General features: G+C 38.4%; 1 long non-coding RNA gene across 2 annotated transcripts in view; it reads left to right on the top strand.

Annotated features, from left to right (window-relative positions):
• Positions 1 to 16,034, top strand: part of LOC129151606 (uncharacterized) — a 183,810-nt gene that overhangs the window by 95,610 nt on the left and 72,166 nt on the right. For both annotated transcript variants that reach the window (XR_008558246.1, XR_008558247.1), the window contains exon 4: positions 2,668 to 2,723. This is a non-coding gene — a long non-coding RNA (uncharacterized LOC129151606). The remainder of the gene's footprint in view (positions 1 to 2,667; positions 2,724 to 16,034) is intronic.

A 16,034-nucleotide genomic window follows, 5' to 3' on the forward strand; every position in this document is an offset into this window, starting at 1 on the left:
AGAGAGAAATACCAATGAGAGAGAAACATCATTGAGAGCCTGTCTCCTGCACACCCCCTACTGGGGATTGAGCCTGCAACCCTCAGCATGTGCCCTGACTAGTATTCGAACCAGCAACCTCTTGGTTCATGGGTCAATGCTCAACCACTGAGCCACACCAGCTGGACTGTGGGTGGCTTATTTAAAATCATGTCTGAGATTCATTTATGTTATTATGTGTTTATTTTGTTACATATTTTTATTGCTATGTATATCCTTTTAAAGCTAACATTTCCTTCTAGCTACAAAAGTAATACATTTTCAAAACAGAATTTGGAAAATAGGGAAAAGTATAGAAAGGAAAAGAAAAATGACTGGTAACTCCACTCTCCAGAGATGATTATAGTTAATGCTTTTGATTTTACCCTGCCAGATTTTTTTTTCTATACGTATATGATTACTAGGTTTGGATTATATATACATTTCTGTTTTATAACCTGATATTTTCTCTTAACAGTTTATCATGAACATTTTCCATGTTATTAAAAATACATTTTTTGCCGGCTGGCATGGCTCAGTGGTTGAGCATTGACCTATGAACCAGGATGTCACAGTTCAATTCCTGATCAGGGCACAATGCTGGGTTGTGGGCATGATCCCCAGTAGGGGGCGGCAGGAGGCAGCTGATCAGTGATTCTCTCTCATTATTGATGTTTCTAGCTCTCCCTCTCTCTTCCTCTCTGAAATCAATAAAGATATATTTTAAAAAAACAACACATTTTTTTTTACAATGATTTAAAAAAGTTTAAACCAATTTTATTTAAAAATGTTTTTTTGTTTGTTTGTTTTTGGCAATGAGGGAGTATGTTAAGCATTCACAAGACAAAACTCAAAAGGTGAAAAAAATGTGTGTAATAAAAAATCTCTCTCCTATCCTTACCCTAGTTTCTCCACCTTGCTCTTCCATCCCCCACCTCAGAATTCAGTGTTACCCGTTTCCAGTGTAGTCTTCTGGAGTTATTCTGTGCACACAGAAAAAATACGTAAACATGTTATTTTTTACCCTTCTTATGCACAACAGTTTTGTGCACTATTTGTTCCTTGTTTCCTTTACTTAATAAGGATTCTTGGAGATTATTTCACATCAGCATTTCTATAATTGCATCAAGAACTTCTTTGTCCTTTAAGATATGATAAAATGCTTACTCTGCTCATATTAAGTGAAATACAAACTACAGTTACACTGAGAGACCATTTTTCATCTGATTGGCAAAAATAAAATGGCATTCTTTATTGTCAGGGAAGGGTATAGGAAATAATAATAACAATAATAAAGCACTATTCCAAATAGTTAATTTGTAATAAGTCATTTAATCCTCACAGCAATTCTGTGAACTAGGTTCTATTTTTATACCCATTTTATAGAAGAGGAAACTGATGCACAAAAATTTAAATAATTTACCCAGGGCACTCTTATGCAATGCTGGGGCAGGAGCATAAACTGATATAATCTGTATGAAGATAAATTAGGCAATAGGTATTAAAGCTATGCATTACTCTTTGATCATAATTGTACTTCTAGAAACTTATATATTCCCACATGTGAAAAATTATACATATATAAAGTTGTTTTTTTTTGAGCAATGTTTATAGTAAATTGTAAAGAGCTGAGCTGGAGAGAGCTGAGCTGTCAAAATGAAAGTAATAGTCGGGCTTTCATTACTTACTGCTCTAGTATAAAGCAAGAGATTAACCAAAAGAAAGCCAGGCTCCCCTAGTGTTTCGTTCTTCCCCATGGATCTTCCCCAGTGAGGATCAGGTGGATCAGTGCAGATGTGAGGATTTTCTCACTACCATGGGAGCCCCAATCAAAAGGCTCCTGCCATTTTATGGACCCAGGAGCTGGGAGGAGGGATTGAGGAAAGAAGTAGGAATGGAAAAATCGTACTCACTGAGTCCTGAGTCAGAGTGGAGAAAAATGTCTTCAAGGTTCCTCTTCCTCCCTCTCCTAAGGAGGTTTCAGCAGAGATATCTGGGAAATTCCCTGATAAAGAGGCTTCCAAGTGAAGGTGTCTGGATATGTGGAATGCAGATATGTGTAAAAGCATGGTTGGCTGGGAGGCCTGAGTCCTTGATTACAACTCCCTCTGAGACTGCAGTGCACTGGCTGGGCCCCAAGTTTGATGTTGGAGGGCAGCTTTTCCCAAGGAACCTGCCAGGTAAAGTCTTTGTAATTGCCTATGGTCGGGCCTGAGAGATCACACATAGGTTTTCCGCCAGGAGTCAGACTCCTCACTAAGATTAGAAACAATTTAAATGTTCTTCAGGGTGTTGGTTGAATGAATTGTGGCAAACCCATAGAATGTCTTATAGGAGTGATACATGATTTTCAGTGGAAGCAGAGTCAGACTCTTAGTTGGAAATAGATGATTTACTTAAAATGAATACTTAAAGAGAGTTTACAATGGGTTGAGAGATAGCGCAGCAGTCAAGGGTAGCAACAGGGAAGCAGTTACTATTCCAAAGCCTAAATGGGAATAGGAGGGAATGGTTGCAGAAACCCCTTAAGACCTCCTGCCAACTATGGCCCTATAGGGAGGGAACAGGAGAAATAAGTACCCTGACCTCTTTCCTTCCACCCTTTGATCAGAACAATCATCTCTCTTTTTTTTTTTTTTTTTTTTTTAGAACAATCATCTCTTGCTGATGCTTTCTGTCTGCCAAACATAACCTGAAACCAGGAGGTAAGGGAACCTGTTTGATGCACTCTATAAAGATTAACCTTTCAGGGAACAAAATAGGGAGGAAAAGAGTAGAGAAGGGTGGAGATTGAAGCTACAGAGGCAAACGAAATATCTACCTCAATGATATTGTGCAAATATGTAATTGTTTAATCTATCATCTGTTGTTGAGCAGTTAGTTTGCTCCCAGATTTTCTCTTTGCTTTTATAAACATTCTTTTATTTAAATCTCTGCATGCCTATTTCTATAACATACATACATACATATATATATATATATGTATGTATATGTATATATCAATATATATATTTCAGATTTCAGAGAGGAAGGGAGAGGGAGAGAGAGATAGAAACATCAATGATGAGAATTATTGCTCGGCTGCTTCCTGCACGCCCCCTACTGGGGATCGAGCCCGCAACCCAGGAGTGTGCCCTTGACTAGAATCAAACCTGGGACCCTTCAGTCTGCAGACTGATGCTCTATGCACTGAGCCAAACCAGCTAGGACAGATGAGGTACAGTCTTAGAAGCAGAGTGGCTGGACCTCACTTTTAAGATTTTTGATATACATTTAACTTCTGGAAAAATTTAAACTATTTACCCACCAGCTGCAGATTGTGAGTTTGTTTTCGTGCATTCTCGTTAACACTAGGTATTATCATTAGTCTTTGCCAATTTAATAGGGAAATATTACATCATGCTGTTTTAGTTTATATTTCTTTGATTACTACTAGTTGAACATAAAATATCTTCATTGGCCATCTTTGGCTTTGTTAAATTTTATCCCTGTTTTAGTATAAATCCTTGCTCTCATTTGTGCCTACTGCCCTTCAATCATAAATTTTCTGTTTTATCCCCCAAAGATTAAACCTTCAATATTTTGTGATGATCTTTGCCACAATTCCTTGACTAGAGTTGGGGGAGAGTTATAGAGGTGCCTAATGCCCTAACTGGATTTTTAACCAATCTTCATGTTTTTAGTACTACCACCTTTCTCTTCCTCCTTCAGAGACATCTGGTGCTGCCAATTACTGAGCCTTTTAGTGGTTATGCAGTGTAATTTGCTTTGATTCTGGAATTTTTCCACAGCCAACTTAGGATTCAAATTTCTCAAGTTATCACTCTTCCCTCTGCTTTCCATCTTTCTCATTTTTGTGGTGGTTATTTCTTCTCCTGATCTCTTTGCCCTTATGTATTATGCCTTAAAAATTTCCTCTACTGTCATTTTAGTGAGCTTTTTTATTGGAGAACATGGAGTTTGAACAGGAAGTTCCAAGTTGGATTTTTATCTTAAAGTTGAGAGTATTTTACTGGGCCTTGTTAGGTTGGTAAATACTACAGATGACTCATAGACTCAGAAGAGCTAGCTGTTTAGAATAGAGAGCTTTGAAGTTACTTCACACCAGTGTGAGGAAGGTTCCTCTATTGATGAAAATTCTTTACATGACCTCTTAGAATACCTCTGCACTCACATTCATAAAGGTATTAAATATGGGTTGTTCATATAAAAACATTTGTGAACTTGTTCATTTGCATGCATATTTATTATAGTCACAATTCAGGTTAAGCCTCTCAGAAACATAGCAAAATATTTAATAACTGATGCTGCATGAGACTGATAATCAGAATGGACAGTGGCTGGAATAGAGTACAGGAGGCCTTCTTCTGGGTCATTTGTATGCTGGATTAAGAGGTGATCTATGCCACTGGGGAGGTTTAGGAGAGAGAAGGGAGAGGGAGGGGGACACCTTGACTCAGTGTAGCTGCTGTTTGCCAACTAGTATGGAAGTATTTTCATATTTTATGGTAGGTATGGCCACAATGGTATATTTAACTAATTGTTAGCCCTGAGCCTTTCCCTTTTGTTCCAACCATGTTGCCGTTAATGTGAATAATTTATTCTCTTTGGTATGCTTTAGCTGTTAATTTAACCTATGTTTTTACCTATGTTGTCTGTCACTGCCTTATTTCTTTTACTCAGTAACTTTCCCAGCTTTCTATAGATAATGGATCCCATTTATTAGACGAGGCCCTCACTAGTTCCTGAGCCAGTCTTGAAGGTAGTGGAAGTCTAATCAATAACATCAGCAACCTAGTGCTTGCATTCCAACAAGAGCCCTTGCTGTCTAGATAATCTCTGAGCTGTAGCTTCCCATTTCATCCCCTAATCTTGGCTTTATTCATAAGATGAACTCTTGCCTCAGTTTCCCTCCCCAGTATTTTTGGTACCTGATACCTTTTGGTCCATTCTACTTCCTTTGAGTTCTCCCTCTCCCCAGTCACTTTCTGTAGTCTTGCTGCAAATTGATATATATATAGCCTGGAATAATGATATAGCTACCTATGTAGCTTTTTTAAAAAATATATATTTTATTGATTTTTTACAGAGAGGAAGGGAGAGGGATAGAGAGTTAGAAACATCGATGAGAGAGAAACATCAATCAGCTGCCTCCTGCACACCCCCTCCTGGGGATGTGCCCGCAACCAAGGTACATGCCCTTGACAGGAATCAAACCTGGGACCCTTGAGTCCGCAGGTCGACACGCTATCCACTGAGCCAAACCGGTTAGGGCCTACCTAGGTAGCTTTGATCATACCTGACACCTCTGTTCTGCTCTCTGCCTCTGGACTGCACTCCTTTTGTAATGATGCTTGCCCAACCCACAGCCAAGTGTAACTGTACTCTTTGTGTGCTCTCAAACAGCTTATGGCTTACTGTGCCGCGCCAGCACAGCCAAGGGTTCGGCAAGCTTGAGGAGGGCCGGTAAAGGATGAAGAAAAGACAAAGAGAATAAGCTGGGTCTAGGTGGATCTTCTGTGCCTGGCTGAGGCCACAGAAAAGAGATCCAGACTGCAAGCTGATGCTTTATTTTATAGTCAGAGGTAAACAAGGTAGTGGTCACCATAGTTACAATGTTCTTGTGAGTTTCACTTGTTTTGGCAGCACTTGCTGCACCTCCTACAGCCCATTATCTACCCAGGAAAGATCTAGGGAGCGTCACAAGATCAAGTTTAATTATGCTAAGAGGGCTGTGCCCTCTAAGCTGGGACTTGTTTGTGGCTTTGCCAGCAGGTCAGTCGGAGGCTTAACCCTATAACTGCTCCCTACAGCTTACCATATTACATACTTGCATTACAAGTTCCCAACTGAACAGGCCATCCAAAATATCTAAGGATGAAGCTCACAGTGGTCAAATGCCTCCCAGGTACTCAGAGCTTCCAATTAGCTTTTTAACTATGAGAAGATAATCAACAATTATCAGACACTTGAGGAAAGAAATATACCAAAGGACAAAATAAATAAATAAACAAACAAATAAATAAATAAATAAATATCTTAGAGAAAACAGAGACAATGTAGGAAAAAGAAAGAAAAGTTTTAAAATTATTAAAACTTGCCTAGAGAGATAAGAGAAGATATTTTAATCAGGAAACAGGAAGAGAACATTATAAAAGGAATATTTTGAAATAAAGAAGAACTTGCAGTCCAGCAGAAACACTACTAGCTAGGACTGAAGGCAACAGAAAAAAATGGGAGAAAATGAAGGAAGACCATGAACTTCTTAGACCCTACAGGATCAAATCATAAAGCTACTTGGCTGTGAACATGCACTATTATTCAAGACAAGGGAAGAAGGACCCTGACGTCTATTCGGAGATCATCAGTTTCATAGTAGCCTCAGAAACTAACAGCTACCCAAACGTGGAAGCTCTAAAAACCATCATCCCAGCAGCCAGGGGTTTGAAACTCCTCTACAGCTGAAAAATATCACTTATAGGACTTTCTTATATGAATCAACTCAGAGCTGACTGAATGCAAGTGGATTTTTCCTTAGGGAATTTGTTAAAAACAATTGGTGGTAATTGTTTAGTATTTCAGCTGCCCCAGGCAGCAAAAAGAATAGTAACAAACAGGAAGTTGAACAATAAACCTAAAAAGAAAAATTGAAAAAGAAAATAAAAAAGAACTTGAGAACTAAAAATAACACAAAAATGATAAACTCAATAGAAGAGTTAGGCAATGAAATTGAAGGTACCTCTGAATATAGAGCAAAAAATAAAGGATGGGAAAAATAAGAGAGAAAAGAAAGAACATTAGAGTCAATTCTAGCAGATCTAACAGCTGAATGTTAGAAATTAAAAAAAAAAAGAATAAGAAAACGGAGGTGAGAAATTTGTCACTGAAATAAGTCAAAAATATTCTCCAGAACTAAAGCAATTAGTTTCAATCTAATTTCATAAGATACATCATTGTGAAATTTCAGAACTCAAGAAACAAAGAGGAGATTTTAAAACAGAGAGAGAGAGAGGGAATGAGGCAGAGAGAGAGAAGAGAGAGAAGAAGAGAGGAGAGGAGAGGAGAGAGAAGAGAAGAAGAGAAGAGAGAGAGAAGAGAGGAGAGAAGAGAAGAGAGGAGAGGAGAGGAGAAGAGAGGAAAATTAAATACAATAGATAGGCTAGGAATCAGAATAGCTTCAGAGGTTTTAAGAGCAATACTGGAATCTAGAAGGCAATGGATTTAGCATTCAACCTGGAATTCTGTATCCAGCGAAGTTATCAAACAACTGTGAAGGCAGAATAAAGACATTTTTAATACATGCAAGATATCGTATTTTAATACTTGCAAGGTATCATGCACCCTTTCCTGGGAAAGCAAGGAAGAAGAAGACAGTGTATATGAAACAAGTGATACAGTTGAGGCCAAGGGAATTCTCAGGATTAATGATGAAGGAAGATCTCAGGATAAGATCACCAAGGTCCTGAGGGCAACTAGTTCACATTGAAGCATTTCAAAAGGCTCTGAAAGAGGCTCATTTAAGATGTAATTGATAGATTACCTGATACATATGAATGTTTCATGTCAGATTCACACTACTAGAAAAGAGTTAGAGGTAATTCAAAGTAGGGTAACAAAATCAAGCCACAGAGAAAGCCCAAAATGGATGCAGACCTGGGAGATAGTTTGAACAGGACAGGATATATCAGTATACAAGAGATGCCACCTAGTAGTAGGAAGGAGATGATTCTCTTGCTTGAAAGCCAGGCGGATTATATGGTTGGCTAGGCATTTATTGATATTTGATTCTCATATGGCTCATTTCATCCTTCTTAAGGAAGAAGTGGCCTCTAATGTCAAGGATATTACAATTATAATTTTATTATCATTTCCATTTGGACCCCAAAATCAAGCCTTCAGGGCTTAAGTCTTTAAATTGTGCCCTTTCTGTCTAGGTAGCTCCCCCAAATAGACAGCTTTTTCTAAAATATTATGACAGCAATTATGGGGTTTAGGTAACATGTGAACATCCAGACAAAAATAATATTTGCTTTATTGACTCTAGGTAATGGGATTGCCAATTACAGGAATGCCACTATAGTCTTATTCTAATATCTTACTGGTTTATGCTGGCCTTGATCTTTTTCTGTGTCAGATTCTCCTGGAGTTGATTTGCTCATTTCCTTGTATCAAGGATTTCATGCTGATATCAGATATTTCTCAGTCTCTCCACCTGCAACACTTGATTTAGTGCAGAACCTTTAATAACTACATGGTGATTTGTGATCCTATCTAAAAAATTATCTCTCTCCCTCTTCTTCTCCTCCCCTCCCTTTCTCCAGTATGCTGCTCTGAGCTTTCCTACACAGACACGAGGGGTGTTAGAAAAGAGAACATTACATTGTCTTGGCTTGGGCTGATTTAACAAAATACCATAGATTAGGTGGCTTAACCAATAGCCATTTATTTCTCACAGTTCAGCCTGGCCTACACCCTCTCACAATCCAGGACCCCTCGGGGGATGTCCAACTAAACTGGCCATCGGACATCCCTCTCGCAATTCAGGACTGCTGGCTCCTAACTGCTCGCCTGCCTGCCTGCCTGATCGCCCCTAACCGCCTCTGCCTGCCCGCCTGATCGCCCCTAACCATCTCTGCCTGTCTGCCTGATTGCCCCTAACCACTCACCTGCCTGATGACCCCTAACCATCTCTGCCTGCCTGATCGCCCCTAACTACTCGCCTGCCTGCCTGATCGCCCCTAACCGCCTCTGCCTTGGCCCCCATCGCCACGGCTTGGTCAGGAAGGATGTCCAGAATGACATCCAGAAGGTTGTATGGCTGTCCGGTCTAATTAGGATATTAGGCTTTTATTATTATAGGTTTTAATCCTATCATGGGACCTCACCCTCATGACCTCATCTAAACTTAATTACCTCCCAAGGGCCCCCAACCTTCAATTACCATCATAATGGGGGTTCGGGCTTCAACATATGAATTTGGAGAGGAAATATTCAGTCCATAACAATGCATGGAAGCCATATATTTCCCCCATCCCCTGTGAACCTCCATTAAAAATCCTGGCTAGCCTGGCCGGTGTGGCTCAGTGGTTCAACGTCGACCTGTGAACCAGGAGATCACGATTCATTTCCTGTTCAGGGCACATGCCCAGGTTGTGGGCTTGATCCTCAGTGTGGAGCATGCAGGAGGCAGCCAATCAATGATTCTCTCTCATCATTGATGTTTCTATCTTTCTCTCCCTCTCCCTTCCTCTTGGAAATTAAAAAAAAAAAATCCTGTCTAGCCCTAGCCAGTTTGGCTTAGTGGATAGAGTGCTGGCCTGCGGACTGAAGGGTCTCAGGTTTGATTTTGGTCAAGGGCACATGCCTGGGTTGCAGGCTCGATCTCCACTAGGGGGCATGCAGGAGGCAGCCAATCAATGATTCTCTCTCATTGATGTTTCTATCTCTCTTTCCTTTCCCTTCCTCTTTGCTATCAATAAAATATATTTGAAAAAAATCCTGGCTACAATCACTGTGCATTTACTGATCAATTATCTCAGGTCCAACTATTTATAGCATAGCACTTCTTAAACTGTAGTGTCCATATGGTTAACTTGGGGGAATTTTGTTAAAATGCAGATGATTCAGATTCTAGGGTAGGCTTTGAGAGTCTATTTCTAACAATCTCCATGCTGATGTTGATGGTATAGGGACTACACTTTAAGTAGTAAGGATGTATGTAACCACTAATATTCATAAGTATTTATTTGGGAATTTGGAAGAAAAAGGATTTGGCCTTTGTTTAAAAGTATCAAGCATGACTATGTGCATATGAGCAATTTTGTCTAATATCTGTTAAGTATAGTCTAATATATTAAAAATCAAATTGGTCTCAAGTGGTATGTTAGATATTATAGATTTTATGTCTGGAAATGGCTGGGGCTTCCATTGGCCTAAATCTCTATAGGTATTAGAGATCTGTTCTCTTGAGATGGAAATAAGCAAGGATTATCTCCTTTTGGAAGAGGTAAGTGGAGAAAAGGATGAGATAGCACAAAGAATGTTAGGATGGACAGGGATCAACAAAATTACTTGCAAAGAACTTTCTCCTTGGAAATGTCATTTAAAATTAAACCAGTATTTCTCAAACTTTAAGACACATAGGCATCACCTAGGTTTACTTGAGGATAGTGCAAATTACTGGACTCCTTGCCTCAAGGTTCTGATTCAGTAGGTCTAACAGTGGGATAGGGAAACAAAAATTTGTATTTTTAAACAAGCATTCCTACGGCATTTGATTCCTGGACCATTATTTTGAGAAATATTGCATTAGAAAGATTGGTTGTAGTCTCAGGAGAAAGAAAATAAAACAGAACACATAATAAAACTAGGCAAATATTTTTGTCAAGAGTATTTAAAAAAATATTTTAAAATTGATTTCAGAGAAGAAGGGAGAGGGACAGAGAAATAGAAACATCAATGATGAGAGAGAATCATTGATTGGCTTCCTCCTGCATGCCCCACACTGGGTATTAAGCCCACAACCTGAGCATGTGCCCTGATGGGGAATTGAACCATGACCTCCTGGTTTATAGGTCCATACTCAATCATTGAGCCATGTTGGCTGGACTAGAGTCTTTAAGTTATTGTAAGAGAGAAACAAGGCCATCCCGCTGGTCAGCAGACCAGTCTATCAGATATCAGATATAAATTAAGCAGATTCAAACCCTTATCAGTATTCTGAGGACTCATGGCCATAATTCATAGAAACATGGAATTTAGGGCTTAAAGGAAACTTAGAGACTTTCCAACATTTTTTGTCTATGACCCATAGTAACAGATACATTTTATATTGTGCTCCTGGAAACATACTCATGCAACACATATGCGTACATTTATTTACTTCATCAAATAACCTCTGATACAGTTTTTTGTTGTATTTAAATTTTTTAAAATTCTGGTCATGACTTATTAAATCTATTGTATAACTACTGTGTTATAACTTGCCACTTGAGAAACACCAATCTAGTGCAGTCACTTTATTTTACAAATGAGAAAAACAATCTTGGAAAGATAAGACTTGTCCAAAATCATAAAGCTATGAAGAATAGAAAATCAGGTCTCAGACTTTTAATCTAATGATCTGTCCACCATGGTCTACTGTATACAAAGGTGTTTGTTTTATTGCTCTTAGCCTATTTTCCCTCAAAACAAAATTACCTATTTGTATATACCAGATTGCCTATCTAGATGAAACATTTTGAAGGAAACAAATGTTTTTTCCCTAAAAAAACCACTAGATGGTAGTGTAAACTCTTCTGATGGTGGACTATTCAACTAAACCAAGGTGTATTCAGATGTGTGTATTTGCAGTCTTATCTTATGCTGCTTCATAGACTCTATGGCAGTGTTGGGCAACCTTTTGAGCTTGGTATGTCAAACTTCGCCAAAAAACTGAGCATAACTTGGGTAGTGTGTCACTTTGAGGAAAAAACTAACTCCAAGACTCTAATCGCAAATGTTTCCTCCTCAGGAGCAGCAAATGTTTCATCCTCGGCACGTGGCCGCGTGTCATCAGAAATGGCTACTCGTGTCAGTGCTGACACACGTGTCATAGGTTCGCCATCACTGCTCTATGGATAAACTGAGCTTTATGCTCATCCTAAAGAAACTGTCTTACATGATCTTATAAGCAGGATATATTTTGTTATTTGGTATTTCTTTTTTTTTTTTTCATCTGCATGGAAGAGAGATTTAGAAAAACACACACATATGTCTCCAGCATCCCTCTTGTTTTGCATCAATATGATTTTTTCCATATTTTTATTTTATAGGACTTTAAATAATCATTTTCTATTATTTCGATTAATCCAGATTTAAAATTAAATTTCTTTTAGTGAGGGAAGTCTATGTGAGCCCTCTTGGGCTTGAATAAGTGAACAAAACCCCCAGACAACTTAATATTTACCATCTCCTAAGAAAGAAAATCAATACTCTACTCCATAAAGTTTTTCCCCCCCATCCTTAGCTGCAGCAAGGTTGGCAGAGTGATCCATGCATGCATTAGGAACTTCTAAGGGAGGTCAGCATGAAAATGTTGTTTGTTGGGATTTCGGTTCTGTTTCTTTGGAGAATTGTGACTAATAAAAGAAGCAAAGGGATAAGATAGGGGACTTCACAGCTTACAAATTAAAAACTCAATTAAAGCAAATGGAAAGACAGTTATAACATTGCTATTCTTTCCTCTATTTCTCCCCTGCAACTTCCTCTTCTCTGAACCCCTGACAAATTAATGGACTAATTCTGTTTTCTGTACCATTATATCCTTAGTGCTTAAGTATTTGTTGGTTGACTAAATGAATGGTTAGGAATCTTAATTGTGCAACAGGGGGAAGAACTGAATACTCTGTCACAGTAGCATCTATCAATATCAAATCTTAATATGCAAATCGACCTGCTGAACAACCAGCAGAACAACCAGTTGCTATGACATGCACTGACCAGGGGGCAGACGTTCAATGCAGGAGCTGCCCCCAGTCTGCAGGCCGGACTGGTGGTGGCAGCAGCGGGGAGTGGGGCCAGCGAGCGGGTGGCGCCAGGCCAGCCAAGGCAGGTGTGAGCGGGGGCCCTGATCACCCCACCCATCATCCCACAGATCAGTCCTGATCACCCACCAGGCCTAGGGACCCTACCCATGCACGAATTTTGTGCAGTGGGCCTCTAGTGAAAATATATAACAAGTTTGGGGAATGATGAATTGTGCAGGGTTGAAGATATTTGGGGATAGAATTGCTAGAAGTAAATCTAGAAGGGTAACCTGCTGGGAATTGGGACTTTATCCTTGTGAGCAGTGAGAGCCATCTGACAGTTTTAAGGAAGGATCATATCCATGCTTTCCCCTCTGAATGAGTCCCAGCATTTTCTGAAGTTTTAGCAAAGCTCAAAGTGTGTGTGTATGTTTTTTTATTGTAGTTTAGATCATCTTAAATACAAAAGTACTCTCTTGCCTCTGCCTATTTTAAGTCTCACTAATTAACTTTTTTTCTCCACTGACAAATTAATTTAAAAAACATGGGTCTTCCAGTAATCCCACTTCTAGGAATATATCCCAAGGAAACAGAAACACCAATCAGAAAAGATATATGTACCCCTATGTTCCTAGCAGCACAATTTACCATAGCTAAGATTTGGAAACAGCCTAAGTGCCCATCAGCAGATGAGTGGATTAGAAAACTGTGGTACATCTACACAATGGAATACTAAGCTGCTGTAAAAGAGAAGGAATTCTTACCATTTGCAACAGCATGGACGGAACCGGAGAGCATTATGCTAAGCGAAATAAGCCAGTTGGAGAAAGATAAATATCACATGATCTCACTCATTTGTGGAATATAATGAACAACATAAACTGGTGAACAAAAATAGAACCAGAGTCATAGAAGCATCAAACAGATTGTCCAATCTATGAGGGAAGGCCGGGGGTGAGGGGGTAAGAGATCAACCAAAGGACTTGTATGCATGCATATGAGCATAACCAATGGACATAGATGGGGGGGGGGAGGGGGAGGGCATGTGCTGAGGGGTGGGGACGGTCAGGGAGAGGTCAAGGGGGAAAAAAGGAGACATATGTAATACTTTAAACAATAAAGAATTTAAATTAAAAAAATAAAATAAAATAAACATTAAGCAGAACTTCCCTGTGCCATTTCCCCACTGACCTCTATAGTTTCCCCTCCAGCCCTACTCTCCTGAATTTGTTGTTGCTCATTCCCATGCATGTCTTTCTACCTTCTCAATATATGTATGTGTTCCACTACTGTTTCACATGTTTCTAACTTCACATAATGATCTGTATTGTATGCCTTTCAGCAATTTGATTTTGGCTCAATATAATGCTAATAAAAATATTTTAATATTGAAAAAAAATTAAAAGAACATTGGTCTTGGATCAGTGTTGAATCCTGGGTTTTATCACTTAGAGGCCTTATGATCCGAGCAACTGCTTTACTTCTCAGCAGCACAGTTTCTTCAACTTAAATATTGGCAGACTCAATTTTGAAATCTTAAAAGCATTCCCTTTAAGATCAGGAACAAGAGGAGATAGTTTACCATCTGCTTTCTTTCAACATTGTATTGAAGGTTCTAGCCACTGTGATATGGCAAGAAAAAAAGAATAAAATGTATCAAGATAAAAAATTAGTCAATAGGTAACTTATTTGAATTAATAAGAAAGTTTAGCATGCCTTTTGGGCACAATATATACTAAAAAGCCATTACATTTCTATACAATAGCAACAGTCGGTATGATTTAATAAAATTTACAATAGCATTAAGAAATATTAAGTTCTAGGAATAAACCTAACAAGAAGTGTTCAAGTACTTTATGGCAGAAATTATAAAACTTTATTAAAATCTTTAGAAAAGGCCTAAATAGAGAAATATAGCATATTCCTGGGTTAGAAGACATATTACTGTAAAGAATTTACTTTTCCTAAGGGATCTACAGATTCAATTGTGCAACAGGGGGTATTATACAATTAATTTCAATTGTATATTTAAACCTAATGAGCTAATTCTAAAATTCAGGTGGAAATGCAAAGGACTAAGAAGAGATAAGCAAATCCTGAACAAGTATAAGATCGGGGGACTTGCTTTACCAGAATATTAGATATCAAGATTTATAAGGCTGTTAGTTCAAAGACAGACAAAAATGAAACAGAATAGAGAGATAAGAAGTAGATCTGTATATGGTACATGGAAACTTAAAGCAAATCAGTGAGGGAAAGAATGAATGTGTGATGCTGGGAAAATAGATTATTCATGTGATAAAAATAAATTTTAAAACATGAAAAGCAAATTTATGACATTGTTAGAAGCAATATAGAAAAATATTTTAATGACTTGGCATATGGAAGGATTTCTTCAGTAAGATACAAAAAGAAAAAATCATGAAGGAAAAAATTTATAAATTCAACTATATTAAAATTTTTGTTTACTAAAAGACAAAGTATGAGGATACAAGGCACAAACTGGGAGAAGCCATTTGCAACTGATAAAATATCCATTATCCAGGATATATATTACTTGTACACATCAGTTAGAAAAAAATTCAATAGAAAAATGGACAAAAACTTGAGTAGGTATTTCACAGAAAAACAAAGCTGAAGAGCCAATTAAGCTATTAAAAATGTTCTACCTCATTAGTAATTTAGGAAATGCAAATTAAAACCATGAACATATCCCTGGCCAGTGATCCGCCCATGCACCAAAGGGTCTTGGATTTGATTCCCAGTCAAGGGCACATACCTGGGTTGCATGTTCGATCCCTAGCCCAGTTGGGGCTCCTGTGGGAGGCAACTAATCGATGTGTCTCTCTCACATCAATGTTTCTCTGTTTCTTTCTCCTTCCCTCTCTCTCATTCCCTCCCTCCCTCCCTCTATCTCTAAAAAATCAATGGAAAAAATATCATCTGATGAGGATTAACAAAACAAAACAAAAAATCATAACCTTACCAATGAGACTGACAAAAATAAAAAACTCTAACAATAAATAGTGTTGGTGATCATATGAAGCAGGAGGAACATATATACTGTGGGTGGGAAGATAACTTGGTATAATCACTTTGGAAAAAAAATAATAAAAATACCCCATGGTTCATCAGTCTCACTCCTAGAGAAATTCTTGCATATTTGTACTGGGAGACATGTGAAGGAAGTATAGGTATGTTCATAGCAGTGCAGTTTGTAATAGCAAAACACAGAAAATGACTCAAATGTCAGTTGATAACTATAAGCTTTACTGTTGCTAACATAAAAACATTGAAACCTGTAAAGAATTTTTGTGAGTTTATTTGAGCCAAACTGTTGGCAATTGCTGGGAAGCAGAACCTCAATGGATTGAGATAACTCTCCAGAGAATGGCAGGTTTTTTATCTATTTTTATATATTGCAATCAAAGGAGGGGACATAGGTGGGTTACATGAAATCCATTGGTGATAGATTAGAGAGGTGATAGAAAGCAAAGTGGGGGGTGGGTG

The sequence above is a fragment of the Eptesicus fuscus genome, chromosome 15, assembly GCF_027574615.1.
Source record: "Eptesicus fuscus isolate TK198812 chromosome 15, DD_ASM_mEF_20220401, whole genome shotgun sequence".
NCBI classification, from domain to species: domain Eukaryota; kingdom Metazoa; phylum Chordata; class Mammalia; order Chiroptera; family Vespertilionidae; genus Eptesicus; species Eptesicus fuscus.